Here is an 18,931-nt window from a genome sequence, read left to right as displayed (position 1 = left end):
GCACATGAGAAAATGCTCTGCATCACTTGCCATCAGGGAAATACAAATCAAAACCACAATGAGATACCACCTCACACCAGTGAGAATGGGGAAAATTAACAAGGCGGGAAACAACAAATGTTGGAGAGGATGCGGAGAAAAGGGAACCCTCTTACACTGTTGGTGGGAATGTGAACTGGTGCAGCCACTCTGGAAAACTGTGTGGAGGTTCCTCAAAGAGTTAAAAATAGACCTGCCCTACGACCCAGCAATTGCACTGTTAGGGATTTACCCCAAAGATTCAGATGCAATGAAACGCTGGGACACCTGCACCCCGATGTTTCTAGCAGTCATGTCCACAATAGCCAAACTGTGGAAGGAGCCTCGGTGTCCATCGAAAGATGAATGGATAAAGAAGATGTGGTCTATGTATACAATGGAATATTACTCAGCCATTAGAAACGACAAATACCCACCATTTGCTTCAACGTGGATGGAACTGGAGGGTATTATGCGGAGCGAAGTAAGTCAATCGGAGAAGGACAAACAGGGTATGTTCTCATTCATTTGGGGACTATGAATAATAGTGAAAGGGAATATAAGGGAAGGGAGAAGAAATGTGTGGGAAATATCAGAAAGGGAGACAGAACATAAAGACTTCTAACTCTGGGAAATGAACTAGGGGTGGTGGAGGGGGAGGAGGGGGGGGTGGGGGTGAATGGGTGATGGGCACTGAGGGGGACACTTGACGGGATGAGCACTGGGTGTTATTCTGTATGTTGGTAAATTGAACACCAATTAAAATTAATTTATTAAAAAAAAAGAAATCAGAAGGATGGCAAAAATAAACATCAGTTCATCTCTCAGAGCTGTTCCACAGATGGGATGGACTACTTGTGGGATATAATGAAAATCCTGGCTTCTGGGATTTTGAGGAGTAAATCTAAGCCCTAATGAGTTTAGACTAAAAGACATTTAAATTAGATGGTTTTTCATCTAGAAGTTTCTTGGACATCTCTAATTTCAATTTTGATTTATGACCTCTAGAAACCATCCCATGCATCCAAAAGTGCATCATTCTTACAACTGAGTGTTGGCTCCTAAAGGGGATCTCAAGAATACATGGGTCCTGACTACTGATACACTCCTCTATTAAATATACTCATTTCACCAAATTCCCTAAGAGTTCCTTCAACAGGAAAACCCTAGCCACACCTACAAGGAAAACCCTAGCCACACCTACAAGGAAAGGTACCTCTCAGCCTCTCCACCTGAGTTTCAGCCCAGGTTCTTATTTCTCTAATTCCCAGGAAAATCATGAGAAACCACTGAGTATTGAATTTAAAATGCTTTCATGCTCTCTTTCTCAAAGCAAGCAGACATAATCTGTCTCACTTGCACTCACATATCACTGGCCAAAGTAAGTCACAGAGATATGTCCTAATGGCATGTTCTTGACCAAAAAGATAAGAGAACTGTCAGGAGTTTTAAGTCAAAGGAGACCTTTGAAAGGGTCTAACATTGCCTCCTCTTTTTCCCAATTAGTGGGCAGTGGCTAATCAATCGGAACACCCGTTTATGTGCTGTATACTGAGACTAGAGGAAGACAGTCATGAACATCCACACTTATGGTCTACTTCCCTGGCTGTCTCAGCACAGGTGAGAGAGCTCATGTACTACCAGGTGTGCTTCTTTTGAAGGTAGTGGTATATAGGCATAGGTGTAGACACAGAGGTAGATCTATTTACTCATGAGAATGTCTCACTTTGAGAGAATCATCTTTTCTCTGTGTGTTTGAGGATCTCTATATGCTTTAAAAGTGAGGTCAGCACGTGGCCAAGTTCACAATCCCTCCTTTTAATTAGCATCCTTTCAGGGTAATGTTTGGTTCAGGGACACAGCTTCTCAGCACTGGACTTTATTTTTATAGAGTCAGCCAACTCCTCCCTACATAAGCCATAATCCTTCTCAGATGTTGGGGTGAAGCCTGTCCAAGAGAGCTGATCATCTATCATAATAGATATAAACACTTGTCTCACATTATCCCATTTAGAGAGACAAGTTTATGTTTTTACAAATATCTAGTGTCTCACTTGTCACAGAGTATCAAATTCCCTCTATTATGCTGCAAAGAAAATTAACATTATGAAAGATACTACATTACATTTGGTAATAGTGCCTTACTCTAAAATCACTCCCTTGCTGAATGGTCCTCACTTTTGTTTTGGAAACAGAGCCCTAATTTCTCCAATGCGCAGTGAGAAAGAAGATTTGCAGTTTTAAAAACTTATACTTATTTGCTTTAATAAAAGATATAGATTGATCCAAATGTATGCAATACAGTAATGATGAATTCAAAGAACAAATAATTTTGAGATCCTAAAAATAAAGCTATCATAAAAGGAAACTACACATGAATGTATTTATTTGATCACTGTGCAGTCTTTGAGCTACACTGCGTCTTTTAAATGGTATGAGTTCTCACTTCAGTTTAGAAGAAATTTTACTTTATAAGAATTGTGTTTTTAATGTAAAGCAGTTGGTGATTTTTAAAATCAATATTTCATTTATGATTCATGTTTTGCTAAAGTGGATAATGTAATGCCTTAATGGATGGAAATGGATCATGGCAAGGAGGTCAGAAAGCAATTGCTGCCATTAATAATACACGTTCTACAAGGTAATCGACAGACAGCAAGCAGGCGAGTCTTCAGAATATTCCTGCAGGGGTTTGGTGTATGGGATGTATACAAAAATAGCAGTTGACTTTAAGAACATAATATGTCAGAGAAGCACACAATTTTGTGTGAATATTATCAAGTCTTTGCCTTTAGCAAATAGTTTTTCCACTCATTCAAGAACAGTAGCCAGTTAATTACAGAAGAACTGCATATGATTAGAGAAATCAAGAAAAATAAAATGCGCTAGAAGCCCTAATTGCAGGAGGCACTGGGCATGACATTCCTTTGCTAGATGATTCATCATTTATATTTTCCTAGTTTCCGGCTCACAAGTCATGCACTTGGTTATCTGCCTTTTTGACAGGGCTCTAGAGTTCAACTTTGAGAAATGTTTGCCTGATGGACAGGATGAAGTTATGAGAAGTTAGTCTGTACACAGGACAGCATTAGGTCCTCAGGACAATCCTGGAAGCTGGGTGGGAGAGCTAGTGTCATGCTCATCTCACAGAAAAGGAAACAGGCCCAGCATGATGCTGTGATTGGTATAAGACCCCAGAAGTAAGTGGTTGACTTGGGGCACACAGTTTTCTGACTCCACTCTATTCTTTGATGCAGTAACATGGGTTGGGGGTGGAGAGGAAAAGGGAAAGAGATTCTGTTGCCAATATGGTGCTTTTAATCTTAAAGGTGCACTTACTTTAATGATTTTTTTTTCAGTGGTGTGTGCTGGAGCCAGCTCATCCTGTCTGGCAAGGGCCGGTTGTGTGCAGCTCTTCCAACCTTAGCATTCAGAGATGTTGTGTTGGTATTGAAACTGGCTTCAAGGGAGGTAGTCACACCGTGAAAATTGGCAAATGCTACACATCAAGGCTTTTATCTCCAGAGAGGGACTGTCAAACATTTACCTGCGAAGAACTATTTTAAATGCATTTTTAGTTTCATTCCAGTTATCACTGACCCTTTAAGTCTGCATCTTTGCTAAAATTGAGGTTGATAGTTAAGTCACTAATCTGACTTATCAAGACCTGGAGAAAGTGAGAGGAAAAGCATTACTTTCCTGGACACCCCAGGAGCAAGCTGCCCTTCTGTCTCTCAGCAGTAAAGTGATGTGTAAAAGCCTGTAACTGAGCTATGTGTGGAGCAAATTACCTATATGTACTTGGGAAAGCACTTGTTCTTTCTGACCTACTCTACTGAAGGCCGTGATTTCCAAATACATACTTGACCTCCCCTAAGCATTAAAAATATTTAAGTATACTACATACACATGTGTGAATATATGTATGTACACACATATACATGCATATTATTACATACATACATGTTGAGATTGTGCATATAATTTTATATGTGAGTACATGCTTATATGTTTATAAATTACATGCCTTACCTTCCTAATATATGTCAATTATGTATCAAAGAAATTTTTACAGGATGAGGAAAAGATGAATTAACAAGTCCTTAAAATTATTTTTCAATTGTACAATGTATTTTGCCCTCCATAAATATTACCAATCCCCTTTACTAAATATCAATAATGTTTTGTGAGAAGATGTATCATTTCTGGAAAACATTGGTTAACATTTTCAACACAGTCATTCAAAGAAGCGTCTAAAATCATCTTCCAGACTTTGTTTTAATGCTTCTCAGAACTGAGGAGCTGTTTCATAAAGATTCAAAGGTCTAAAAAGGAATCAGTGTATCCTTGGCTAAAACGGACTAGATCCGTTCACCCATTATGCACAGTACTTTGTTAAATTTATTTTTTTTTTATAAATTAATTTTTATTGGTGTTCAATTTACCAACATACAGAATAACACCCAGTGCTCATCCCGTCAAGTGTACCCCTCAGTGCCCGTCACCCATTCACCCCCACCCCCCACCCTCCTCCCCCTCCACCACCCCTAGTTCATTTCCCAGAGTTAGGAGTCTTTATGTTCTGTCTCCCTTTCTGATATTTCTCACACATTTCTTCTCCCTTCCCTTATATTCCCTTTCGCTATTATTCATATTCCCCAAATGAATGAGAACATACACTGTTTGTCCTTCTCCGGTTACTGTGGCCAAGTTCAAAAAGGGTGTTGCCTGAGTTCTCCTCTGGGATTTTGATGGAATCTTGTCTCACATTTAGATCTTTCATCTATTTTGAGTTTATCTTTGTGTATGGTGCATGAGAGTGGTCCAGTTTCATTCTTCTGCATGTGGATGTCCAATTTTCCCAGCACCATTTATTGAAGAGACTGTCTTTCTTCTAGTGGATCGTCTTTCCTCCTTTATCGTATATTAGTTGAGCATAAAGTTCAGGGTCCACTTCTGGGTTCTCTGTTCTGTTCCATTGATCTATGTGTCTGTTTTTGTGCCAGTACCACACTGTCTTGATGAACACAGCTTTGTAGTACAACCTGAAATCTGGCATTGTGATGCCCCCAGATATGGTTTTCTTTTTTTAAAATTCCCCTGGCTGTTTGGGGTCTTTTCTGATTCCACACAAATCTTAAAATAATTTGTTCTAAGTCTCTGAAGAAAGTCCATGGTATTTTGATAGGGATTGCATTATACATGTAAATTGCCCTGGGTAACATTGACATTTTCACAATATTAATTCTGCCAATCCATGAGCATGGAATATTTTTCCATCTCTTTGTGTCTTCCTCAATTTCTTTCAGAAGTGTTCTGTAGTTTTTAGGGTATATTTTGAGAACCATTTGAATGGTAAATGGTTCTCCAGCCTTTTATTTTCAGGTTGTAGGTGTCCTTCTGTCTAAAATGAGTCTCTTGTAGACAGCAAATAGATGGGTCCTGTTTTTTTATCCAGTCTGAAACTCTGCGCCTTTTGATGGGGTCATTAAGCCCATTCACGTTCAGAGTTACTTGAACTTCTTCTTAAAGGGGAGTTTTAAGAGTCCCCCTTAAAATTTCTTGCAGAGCTGGTTTGGAGGTCACATATTCTTTCAGATCCTGCCTGTCTTGGAAGCTCTTTATCTCTCCTTCCATTTTGAATGAGAGCCTTGCTGGATAAAGTATTCTTGGTTGCATGTTCTTCTCATTTAGGACCCTGAATATATCCTGCCAGCCCTTTCTGGCCTGCCACGTCTCTGTGGAGAGGTCTGCTGTTACCCTAATATTCCTCCCCATGAAAGTCAGGGACTTCTTGTCTCTTGCTGCTTTAAGGATCTTCTCTTTATCTTTGGAATTTGCAAGCTTCACTATTAGATGTCGAGGTGTTGAACGGTTTTTATTGATTTTAGGGGGGGATCTCTCTATTTCCTGGATCTGAATGCCTGTTTCCCTTCCCAGATTGGGAAAGTTTTCAGCTAGGATTTGTTCAAATACATATTCTGGCCCTCTGTCCCTTTCGGCGCCCTCGGGAACCCCAATTAAACGTAGGTTTTTCTTCCTTAGAGTGTCATTTATTTCCCTTAATCTGTCTTCATGGTTCTTTAATTGTTTATCTCTTTTTTCCTCAGTTTCCCTCTTTGCCATTAACTTGTCTTCTATGTCACTCACTCGTTCTTCCACCTCGTTAACCCTCGTCGTTAGGACTTCTAGTTTGGATTGCATCTCATTCAATTGATTTTTAATTTCTGCCTGATTGGATCTAAATTCTGCAGTCATGAAGTCTCGTGAGGCCTTAATGCTTTTTTCTAGAGCCACCAGTAGCTGTAGAATAGTGCTTCTGAATTGGCTTTCTGACATTGAAGTGTAATCCAGATTTTGTAACTCTGTGGGAGAGAGGGCTGTTTCTGATTCTTTCTTTTGAGTTGAGATTTTCCTTCTAGTCATTTTGCTCAGTGCAGAGTGGCCAGAAACAAGTTGTATTGGAACACGGGGGAGTATCACTGGTCCGTCCAGCTGGTCTTCTGGGGGAGGGGCCTGCTGTGCTGGTTCTCAGGTGTTAGCACTTGGGGGAGCTGCTCTGCCCCTGCCTGCTGCAGGGCTCAGTGGGGGTTGTTTACCCCGTGGGGCTCCAGGAGGAACAGCCGCAGTTGCTATGGCAACTCTGGAAGCCTGGATTCAGCCTCCGCAGGAACTACGGGGCTCGGGGCTCTCGGTTCTCCGTCTGCAGGGCCTGGAGGCTCCGGGGCGGGGCCGCTGATGTGCTCAGCTCGGGGCAGGAGCGTCCTCGCTGTCTCGGGCCCTCCCGGCCTCTGCCTGTCCCGGGGGAGGCGGGATCCTGGGCTGTGTCCCGACGCCCTGTGCTCCGGGGCCTGCGCTGGTGGATTCGCGCTCCCGCCCCGCAGCCCCCTCCACGGAGCCGCCGCCCGAGTCCCTCCGAGCTGCTCCGGGTCCCGCCGTGCGCGCTGCAGCCCTTAGGGAGCTCGGCGCACTCTCCCGGGGCGCAGGTGTCTGTTAGTGTCCCCGGAAGCCCGAGGGCATCCCCGCCCTCCTGGGTCCTGCTCCAACTCCCTGCGAGCCCCTTTCCGCCCGCCCGGGAAGGTTGGTGCAGCTCCTGCTCCTCCGGGACGGGGCTCTCCTGTCCTGGGGACACTCGCCCCGGCCTCAGCCCGGCTCCTCGCGGGGCCCCTCCCCCTCAGAGGCCTTTTGTTCCTTTATTTCTTTTTCCCCGTCTTCCTACCTTGATAGAAGCGCGGACTCTTCTCCTGTAGCATTCCAGCTGGTCTCTCTTTACATCTCAGGCCGAATTCGTAGATTTTCAGGATGGTTTGAAGGTTATCTAGGTAATTTGGTGGGGACAGGTGACTTGGGGACCCTGCTCTTCCGCCATCTTGCTACTTTGTTAAATTTAGCTAATACATTTCCCTCACTCCTTATGGGAATCAGGTGCTCTGGCAAACTAGTTGCATATTCTTAGTGGGTTCAAAGCCCACTGAAGTTATTTAGGTTTTTTTTTTTTTTTAGATTTTTAAAATGTATTTATTCATGAGAGACACACAGAGAGAGAGAGGCAGAGACATGGGCAAAGGGAGAAGTAGGCTCCATGCAGGAAGTCCAATGTGGGACTCGATCCTGGGTCTCCAGAATCACACCCTGGGCTGAAGGCACCGCTAAACCACTGAGCCACCCGGGCTGCCCAGCTATTTAGTATTTAACCAGAGAATTCCACTTCCAGGGTTTTAGAGCGTGCAGACCCGAATGTTGTTATGGGTAACACTCTTAAATTTCAGAACAAAACTGCATAACAATGAAAATGATTCCAAACATCATATTTGTATCAAGGTGCTCTTTCCATTTTATGATTTTCTTCCGAAAAGTAGTTGCCTTCTTAGTTTCTGTTAAAACTTTTTTTACTTTGAAGGAGCAGATTGTGCATTTATAATACTTACTGAGTGAGGTTCTCAGAGTCATTTATTATCACAGAAAGTATTAGTGAATTTGGAATATCCATCTACTTAAAACTAAAAATTTGCAGACATCTTCAATTTTGAAAAGTTTCCAAGTATGTTACTCCAGGGCAATCAAAGAACCTCTTTGTAGTTACAGAATATATGAGATAGACACAGACACACATATATAAGCCTTTGCATATATACATAATTATATCCATAAATATTTTCTTATAAAATATCCTTTAATCACATTATATATTTGTGCAAAGTAATATATGCATAATAGTACATTAATACTTTATATGGATATATACGTTATGTGTATTTGTATATACACATGTATAAAATCATCTATGTACTCACTAAATGCAGCTCTATACAGATTGATAATCCTATCATAATCAAGATTATGTATATACTTACATCATATATAAAATTTTGAACATAGTTTTACAGATCTAAATACTAGTAGCACTTTATATATTCCTATAGATACATTAAATTCTTTATATAATGTTATATAAATGGGTACACATTTATACAACTCTGTATAAAACATAAATCCTACAGGTAACCTTATACTTACTCTGTATGTATACATATCTGTACATGCTCCACCTAAGACTGTGATCTGTGAACTCACTTGGTGGGGACACATGTAAAATGCATGTTGAAAGCCAGCAGGTAAGCAAGCGCGTGCTCAGCCTACCCCTATGCTGCAACTTCCTGTCTCAGAGGAAGGTTCTTCACATACATAACTGGTTAGCATATGGCCAACTGCAAATGCTAGAATCTGTACTTAAGTATTAATTAGCCTAGGGGCACCCAGGTGGCTCCGGGGTTAAGCATCTGCCTTCGGCTCAGGTCGTGATCCTGGGGTCCTGGGATCAAGTGCTACATCGGGCTCCCCACAGGAAGCCTGCTTCTCCCTCTTCCTGAGTCTCTGCCTCTCTCTCCCTCTATGTCTATCATAAATAAATAAATAAATCTTTTTTTTTAATTTATTTATGATAGTCACACAGAGAGAGAGAGAGAGAGAGGCAGAGGGAGAAGCAGGCTCCATGTAGGAAGCCCGACGTGGGACTCGATCCCGGGTCTCCAGGATCGCGCCCTGGGCCAAAGGCAGGCGCCAAACTGCTGCGCCACCCAGGTATCCCCATAAATAAATCTTTTTAAAAAAATCTTTAAAAAATACAAATATTTTTATTTGTATATATTTTTAGCTTAGTTATGTTTTTTTAAACTTCCTTAAATTAAAAAGTACATATAAATTTTCTTCCTATACCCCAAGGTTCTTCCTGTACCCCTGCTTCATTGAACCCTGTCCGTGGCGTGGCCCCTCGGCTGTGTGTCAGATCCTCCTGGCTCTTCTGGGATGGCCTGACTTTTGCCTCAGACGCTCGCAGCCATGCCTCTTTTAGGAGCAGCTGCTGGGGGTGCAGCGTCCTTACCGCCTCACCTCCCTACTCTGATCTGCTAGAAGAACCTACAGGGGCAATACTCCCAACTTTTTAAATGAGATCTCAATCCTTTCAGCTCAAAGAACCTGCGGTCAAGGGGAAAATGGACATGAAAGTTCAAGTTGGGCTGGACATGGCTGGTCGATCAAATGATGGAAATTGGAAGGTTTACCGAGACTGCAGTACCTCTCCTTACTGAGTGCCACTTACCTCCATTAGTTCTTTTTTTTTTTTTTCTGATGTTCACAACAGGCCCACCAAGCAGGTGTCATGTTCCAAATGTCACTGGTCAGGAAACTGAGGCATGGGGCAAGGTAAATGACTTATCTACAGACCACACATCTGTCAAGTTCCAGCTACTTCACAGCGAGCTCTCCAGCTCCAAAGCTGTACTCTTTGTACTCTACCATGCTGCTCTGTTCCATAAAATACTATTTTTAATAATCAAATGGACTGAATTTATGAATTTGGCAGGTTTCAGTACTGACAAATATGCACGAAACAGATAAAACAGAAAAACTGTCGTGTGTGTGAGTGTGTAAATAAACTTCACTTTCCTGGGAACTATTTTGGTGATACAAAACTGGAACTCAAAAAAGGTTCGTGCCCTGTGACAATTTCTAGAATTTTACCATCAGAAAGTAACTCTACAGCCTTTATGCTTACAAATATTCATGGAAATCATACAATGTTGTAAATTATTTTCCTCTACAACTATAATTGAATGACTTAGTACATACATGATGCCAGGATTGTTTTGCCTTGGAATATAATGTAATCATTAAGAAGATGTTTTCAGTAAACATTGAATACTCACGTTATCATGTTAAGTGAAATAAAGCAGAATAAAATGTTGTACATTTGGTATAATCACAATCTCGGAAATGCCTATGTCAATATTTATGCCTCTAGATCTAGTCTATGACAAGGAAACATACTATGGTGATAACAGAGTGATTTCTTGTGTTAGTTCTAATTTACTCTATAATAAACATGTAATCTGAGAAAACAAGATACATTTTGCTTAATAAAACAAGATTGTGGGCTTAGAGTCAGAGAGGTCAGAGCCGTGACAGTGAAATCCTGGTGAAAACATACTAAGCTTCCATCTCTTCCTCTATCACATGAGGGTCACCATCCTTCCTTAGAAGGGCTTCCATGTTTGAGCAGATCCTCAATAAATGCTGATGTGTGGTCTGTGTTCCCTTTGCAGGACCCTTAGTAGGGTACGTAGCTTCTCGCAGGGCTCTCCGATGACCCACAGATGTCCCTTACAGAGTGGAAAAAAATCATTACTACTTTATTTAAAACAATAAACTTGAGGGAAAGAATCAAAATGCCCAAAGCCAGAAACTGAATTTACTGACCATCTTTTTACTCAGGTATACATAAAACAAGGCCATGGGCCAGGTGTCCTGGTGCAGCTTATAGGTCTTAATCTTTGGGGAGTCCTGAATATGCTTAAGAATCTGTTGACGATTATCTGTCCCCCATACATGTTCACAAATGCCACATTTTGTGTATGATGTCTTAGGATTCACAGGTGTTCTGAAGTTTCCACAAGTCCCATGATGCAAAGCTGAGAGAGGAGCGGTGAGATGGGAGGTTACATCCTCCCATCTGTTGCAGGGACAGAGATGCTCCCTTGTTCCCATTTCCCATTTCCCTTGTGTGCCCATGACTGGGAGGAAGAAGGGACTTGCACAGTGACCGAGGATCACTCATGCCGTGGTCATCAAGGTGTCACCCCCTCTGACCTCAGTACCTCCTCTGCAACAGACTCAGAGCTCAATCTTTTCTAGGACAAATGTGATGCCTATTAAACCATCCGTGCTCTGTACTCCACTTAGAACAAAACCTGCAGATAATCCTGGGAGTGGCGATGCTATCTGAAATTCAAAGGTGCTCAAGTAATCCTAACAGACCCAAGCAGACAAGCACAGCTCATCAAATATAAGATCCAAAGATGTAAAAGAACTTGTGGAACCAGACCAGTGACCTACACCCTAGTCTTATGTCTCACTGGGATTTTCACGTACAAGCGCCAGCATCCCTTGCTGCCACCGTCACTGCCAAACATGCTTCTGGGATGAGCTCCCGATGCAAGGTCATCAAAGTTGGCCCAGCGCTCAGCTCAGTCGTGGTCCCTGTGGCTGAGCGGTTCAGGGCAGGGACTGTTAGTTTGTTTCCATAAAGGGCCAGAGACTAAGTACTTCAGGCTGTGTGGGCCATACACACAACCCCTAGCACGAGTTATTCCTTGCTTTTGTTTGTTTTCACAAGCCTTAAACATTCCAAAGACACCCTTAGCTTGTAGACAGTGCAAAACCAGCCATGGTTTGCCTCCCTGTGGTTGAGAAGGAAAATTCGGAAGCTCTACTGGCAGGGGTTCAAATCCTGACCCTCCCCGCCCCAGCATTGTTACCTTTGCCTGCTTGCTTCATTGCTCTGTGCCTCAGGAAAAGGGGAGGGGATCCTAAGAGCACTTCCACCTGAGGGCTCAGTAGGGCGTCATGGCTTAATGCAAATGAAACACTGTGGAGAGCCAGAACACAGGTGGGCACAGTGTAGCCCTACCTCTGACCAATAGGTCTGGGAAGGAGGGTCGTCGGGTCTGGTGGGTTATCCTAGAGTTACTTGGGGTCTGTCATCAACCCATGGAGGCCCGCCACTGCAAAATGTCAACCAACGGGGATTTCCTTGCAACATATTGTGCACCAGGAAAGGTAAATACTGTGTGCTTAGAGTATTAAAATAGTTCCTATATGCAAAGTTAGGATAAAAATAGCGGTTACCTTACAGGGTTGTTATGCAGATGAATATGGATTTGTTCATTATAACATATAGCTCTTATTATCATAGTGGAAGAGACCTGATTATAATGACTAGACAAGAGTTTTTGGAAGGATCTCTCTCTGGGTGATACCCCTGCTGGAATGTATTTTAAGCCAAGAGGCTGTGCACTTGCACCGGGGGAGTGCAAGGTCTGTCTTACCGCCCTGGCCTCGGCACCCAGCCCACCACCAAGTGCAGCACAGTAGCTGGATACACCTATTTTTAGATGAAATGGCTTTATTTTTAAGGAATAATGTAAAGATTTGGGGTTTGGGTGTTTGCTTCTGCTTTCTTTCAGCAATATGTTAAAAATCACCAGACTTCCAGTTCAAGATGACTGTCAGAATAAACACGTGCCCAACATCCAGGATGCCTAATAATTACAAAATAAATCCAGGTGAGCAAGGAAACCCGGCCTTGCATACACTAGAGGTTATCAACCCTAACTCATAAACAAACAAACAAAAGTGTGATCTCACTGTAAGGTCTTTGAGCTTCTTCTTCTTCCTTTAAAGTGTATATAGTTCCCTGTTCAATGTCAAGAAGCAAAAAGTGAAATTTTAAAAAAGGAAAAGACTATATAGATTCCTGAAAGGGGAATAGACTATGGGGTCAGATTGGAGGAGAACTCGTGGGCTAAAACGTACCTGAGGAGGGCTGTTGGAAGGACAGATGGGCTCTGGAGATGCTGACAGCCCAGGGAGCAGACGCTGGAGGGACAGGCATGGATATGGCCAAGGGCAGTCATCAGGGTGCTTACTGGAGACACTGGGGATGACACTGGTGTCTCTGCTTCTCTGCGTTGGGCCAGGCATCACAGAACAGGGTGCTGGCATCTGAGACGAGACAATACACTGCCCTGCTGGCAGCCCTAGGTGACGAGGGAGAGTCCCGGTATCCAAAGTCATTGCTGCAAGGTGCATAGCCCACAGTAAAATGGATGTTCAGAACATATAAAGATACTTGTTTCAAAAAGAAATACAAAATCCTAAAGGACAAAAGTCATGAACAAGTAGTCCTGGTCCTAAAAGATGAGGTAACAATAACTAACAGACATGGGAAAAGATTCTCAGCCCCATGGTGATGAGAAAATGCAGGTGAGAACAAAGACACGTCATTTTCTTACTCATCTGATTAACCATCCCTTATTACCATATCAAATCTTGATGATGTGGTAAAGAAATGAATGCTCTCATTCATTGCTTTGGTGGGTATAAATTTCCATAGCTGCTCCACAGTATAGTTTCAGCAGAAAAATATATATGTTCTGTCTCCCTTTCTTAAAGACTTCTAACTCTGGGAAATGAACTAGGGGTGGTGGAAGGGGAGGAGGGCGGGGGGTGGGGGTGAATGGGTGACGGGCACGGAGGGGGACACTTGACGGGATGAGCACTGGGTGTTATTCTGTATGTTGGTAAATTGAACACCAATAAAAATTAATTTATTAAAAAAAAGAAAAAAAAAGAAAATGCATATAGCTACCTAAAAAAAAAAAAAAGAAAAAAAAAGAAAAATATATATGTTCCATGGCTCAGCAAATCCCTGCCTCGGTGTCTCCTCCACCTTAGCGGCAGAGTCGCATGTGTCTGATGTGAAAGGACATATACGTTCACTGCAGCGGTGTGGGTAACAGGCAAAACTGGAGAAATACATCAAATTGGAATAAATACACCACCAGACTTCCAAACTGTGCAGTACATACCCAAAAACGAATGTGTGTGCCAATGTGCAAAGGTCTTCAAAACATGTCAAATGAGCAAAGTATAACTTACAGGACAAGAAGTATAGTATAACAAGATTTGGATACAAAATCAACCCCTCCTACACACAAACCACAACAAGAAGAGACACAGAGATAGAGACAAATAGACACACAGCAGGAGAGAGCTTGAAATTCAAAGCAAAGATGCATTTGGATACCCACCACACTGATGAGTAATTCCTCTAAGAAAACATTTTGTGGACCTTGGGCATATTTTTAAACATGAGAGTGTGTTCATGGTTTACTTTTGAATTAGAAAGTAAATAATTTTAAAAGGACAGTCCAGCCTCACTCTGGAAAACTAGAAAACACATGGGAGAGAAAATCTGTCGTCTTGCCACGTGAGAAAAGCACATTTTGCTTGTTGCTGCACATCCTTCTAGTCATTCTTCTACATATGTGCAGGTTGATGCTCAAGTACTGATCCACCAGGGAGCCTCTTCTTTTGCAGGTGGAAAATAGATTAGAGTCAGTGAGCAGATGTAGAAGGAACGGAAATGTGTGAACTCAGAATTGACAGGAATAGGCATGGATCACTGACACCTTGTGGAGAAACAGGAGACAGTAGGGCAGCCATGGCAAAATGCTCCCATCCATTAACGAGATGAAGAGTGTGAGGTGAGGACAAGTGCAGAGTGGCCCAATGACACCCACTGCCCACATGTGTCTCTTCTGCTTCCTCCTGGATGCTCCTTTTATAGGAAAGAAATTGCAAAGAGCAAAAGCAGGTACAAGTAGAGCAGCACACCCGGACAGGTGTTGAGCAGAGTCTGTGTAGCGGGTGTGAGAAGTAGAGAGAAAGAGCCGGAATTGCACAAACAACTGTGCATATAAATCTAGGAAATCTAGAGCCTCTGTGTATGGGACTTGGGGCCAATTCTGATTTTATATTTCTCGGGAGAATTGTCTATTTCAACTCTATTTTCAAATTTGTTACGGAGTTTTTCATAGTATCCTGTTACAATTTTCAAACATTTTATTTATCTGTGTGCTGGTGTTTTCCTGTGTTTTTTTTTTAAGATTTTATTTATTTATTCATGATAGACATAGAGAGAGAGAGAGAGAGAGAGAGAGAGAGAGAGAGAGAGGCAGAGGGAGAAGCAGGCTCCATGCCGGAAGCCCGATGTGGGACTTGATCCCCGGACTCCAGGATCATGCCCTGGGCCAAAGGCAGGCACTGAACTGCTGAGCCACCCAGGGATCCCTTTCCTGTGGGTTTTTTTTTTTCTTTCCTGTGGTTTTTAATGTTACTTGTGCCTCATCTTTTCTGATCCTATATGCCTGAGGTTTATCTGTCTTATTTGTCATTTCAAAAGGCAAGCTTGGGATCCCTGGGTGGCGCAGCAGTTTGGCGCCTGCCTTTGGCCCAGGGTGCGATCTTGGAGACCCGGGATCGAATCCCACGTCGGGCTCCCGGTGAATGGAGCCTGCTTCTCCTTCTGCCTGTGTCTCTGCCTCTCTCTCTCTCTGTGACTATCATAAATAAATAAAAGTAAAAAAAAAAAAGGCAAGCTTTGGGTTTTGCTAATCAAATCATTTCTAGAGAAGGGGAAATCGTTTCCATTAATTTCAGCTTTTATCTCAGTATTTCTTTTTGAATCTCTTTAGGTTTATTTTCTTGACTCTTCCAGCCCAGGCATGAGATTTTGGATTTCTTCTCCATGATGCTGGCACACTGCCTAGAGGCAGCAGAGCTCACAGTTAACAACAACAACAAAAATAAGGGATGCCTGAGTGGTTCAGTGGTGGAGCGTCTGTCTTTTCAGATCATGATCTCAGGATCCTGGGATCGAGTCCTGCGTTGGAGTCCCCACAGGGAGCCTGCTTCTCCCTCTGCCTATGTCTCTGCCTCTCTCTGTGTATCTCTCATGAATAAATAAAATCTTAAAAAAAAAAGAAGATAGTCACAGTTTAAAAAAATGTAAAAATGAACAAGAGAGGGTCCTATCCCTGGAAGCTCAGGCAAGGCATTTCATGGAAAGAAGGAGGAGGGTATTGGAGGGACCCAGGCAATATCTCGTCTTGGTCAGAGGTGTCAGCAAGGGCAGGGCTTGCCCTGAGATATCAGATTTGAGCAGAGCTGTTCACGAGGGAGTTAGGTCATTGTAGCCAATTGTTAGACCAGAAAGAGGAAAATATTTGTGGCTTATATACTAAGACTTTCCTGCTCCTGTGCTCTCCAGAGGAGCCTTGGTATTGATTATTTTAATTCTTATGTCTACTGATAATGCTTCTGTATTATTATGAATAACATTTCCAAGAGCTACAGATATGAGACCCAGAGGTCCCAGAGGTCAGGTCAATAATTCTGAGTGTCAAGAGATCCACCCTCAGTGAGCCCTTTGTGATCTCGATTAAAGTTTAGCCCCAGATAACGTGCTATAAAAATGCCTATTTCTACTCTACCCTCCAAGAATCACTATGAACTCTTCTCCACGTTCTCAGTTTAGGAATTTGGGAATGTCTCCCTTGAAAAAGGCAATCTAGAGAGCTCAAATGTGAGATCTCAGAGATGATTGACCATTGCAAACAAGAAATAAAAATTTGCATCTAAAAAGGGCAAATGATCCCACATGCTGATAAGGTAATAATTCCTCTGACCTTGAATTCTTTTTGCCAACTGTTCAGCAGCATGTTAAGACAGAGAGTCCTAACCATGTGGCACCAGGTGGCTCCCCCCAGTCTCCTGTGTGCCCTCCAGGGGAGCCTCCTCTGCTCTGCTACCTGTTCCTGCCATCAGCCTGTTGCTCATTGGACTGCTTTTCACATCAGCACATTTTTATAGCACATGGTGGTTTCCTCAGTTACACAACAGACTCAGTGCCAATAAACCCTCTTCCAGGTAATGTAAAGCATATTTGAGTGCAAGAATGATTACATTTTCATAGCTAAAAATAAGCACTTGTTTTTAATTTTCCATGAGAATGCTGCCAGTCATCCCAGGAAGCCACCTCCTACCTGGTGAGCCCTTTATGCTAAAGTCATCACCCCTGTGGCTGGGAAAGTGGAATTCACATTTTCATTATGCAACACAAAGGGAAAAGCCCATATGCAAATCTCTCTTTAATCCTACTGTATCTCTGCTTGTTCAAAGTGCTTTAAAACATTAGACTATGCTAAATATACTTTGACATAGAAGCAAATCCCACCAGAGCCAATCTACATGGAAAGAATATGTTTATTTTTTAGAGTACAAACATAGCTGACATCATCTCATCTGATCCTCACAGAGGCATTATGAAGTTGATAAGATTATACCCACAAAAGGAAGGCAATCACTTCTTGGGTTTACCCAAAAGCTGCAAGCTTACTATCCTGCATCAGTTTTGCTTGTTGGAAGAATTTTCTTTTTTTCCAAATGCATTTGACTATGAAGGTGTCATGTTACAGCCACAAACTGCTGATCAACTCTAGAAGGACATTTATAAGCCATCAACATCTACATATGTCTTATCGTGGTGGGATACAACATTGTTCCTTTCAAGATGAAAATGTAAGGGTCTTCCCCGTGTCTGTGGAGGGCTAGGATATCGCTATGGGGAGGTGGTGTGTCCAACCACGAAGAAAGCCTCTTTTAAATGATATGATTGCAAAAGTTTAAAAAAGATGATTTTTAAAAATGCCCCCCAAAGAAGCAGTGGTTCAGAGTGCAGGCACTTAAGTCGGACAAAACTGACTTGAAGTCATGATTCAACAAATGTAAGCTCTTATCACCATCCAAAAAATGTCCTAAATATGGGATGCCTGAGTGGCTCAGTGGTTGGGCATCTGCTTTCGGCTCAGGGTGTGATCCTGGGATCAAGGCCCACATCTGGCTCCCTACATCATTGAGCCTGCTTCTCCCTCTGCCTATGTCTCTGCCTCTATCTGTGTCTCTCATGAATAAATAAATAAAATCTTTTTAAAAATGTCCTAAATACATTCTGCTAATCTCAAAGATCTGATGATCTATGCCATCTTCACCTTCATCATGAAGGTCATGCCTAACAGGTCACTGGCTAAGATAAAGACTCCATCTCTAACAGAGGCAAGAGAAGCTGCTCTCGAACCATATACAGTGTGCCTGTATGCCAGAAACTTCAAATGCATTAGCTACTGGGATCCTTTCAACATTCTTGGTAAGTAGGTGTTATCTTAACTTTTCATTTGAGTAAAGCAGAGTATCTTGCTCAAGGTAATATTTATATTTATGTATGAGGAGCGTCATTATAGCTGAACAATTATCATTGTATAGATCCTTGGCAGTATTACAGATCCTTGATTCTCAAAGTGTAGTCCACGGACAGCATCACTGGCATCAGGGAGAGATAGTTTCTAATTCTTCCTGGCTGTCAATACAGCAGGGAACTTTTTAGCTCAAACCTATATGGTTACATGGTTTCAAATAGATGTGGTTTCAAATAGATATCTTTTCAAATGATAGACATATTTACTGTAGTCTGCCAAATGACTTTCTAAAAATAATTAACAGCTTGGAAGCTCAGGGCACGATCTTCTCACCCTCATTCTATAGTAACTTCACTAAAGCCACACTTTTCACCCAGACCCATATACATTCTGACCCACCCATTCATGGCTGGTTCTCCCCAGTTGGGCTCTGTGTGGGGCATGGTACAATTAACAAAAAACAGACCAGGGGTGCACCTGCAGCGCAGTCAGCAACAAGAGTCCAGGTATTTGGTCCAGAATAGCATAAGGATGTGTTTTTTCACGTTTACTGTTAGTCTTAGTTTCTGTTGTCTGGTCTGTTGAAAGTTCCCCAATCTGTTGGTAAGAAAGGTCTCACATAAATGGACACACATTCTCTATTTTCGGAAACTTGCAATAAAAATTCCACAGAGGGTTTTTTCCCCCTTGCCGTTTTAATTATTGCTATTTTATCTAAGTTTTATTAGAGTCTCCAGAAAAACAATTTTGCTTTAATT

At 42.2% G+C, this 18,931-nt stretch overlaps 1 long non-coding RNA gene across 1 annotated transcript; it reads left to right on the top strand.

Moving 5' to 3' along the window:
- Positions 1-495: 495 nt before the first annotated feature.
- LOC129510139 (uncharacterized) lies at positions 496-3,564 on the top strand. The gene is made up of 3 exons (XR_008664541.1): positions 496-530; positions 1,525-1,638; positions 3,378-3,564. It is a non-coding gene; the product is annotated as an uncharacterized LOC129510139 (long non-coding RNA).
- The last annotated feature ends 15,367 nt before the right edge of the window (positions 3,565-18,931 follow it).

Source organism: Nyctereutes procyonoides, unplaced genomic scaffold (assembly GCF_905146905.1).
Source record: "Nyctereutes procyonoides isolate TBG_1078 unplaced genomic scaffold, NYPRO_anot_genome, whole genome shotgun sequence".
Lineage (NCBI taxonomy): Eukaryota > Metazoa > Chordata > Mammalia > Carnivora > Canidae > Nyctereutes > Nyctereutes procyonoides.
Note: the sequence above shows the minus strand (reverse complement) of the source record. Positions and strands in the feature narration are given on the sequence as shown.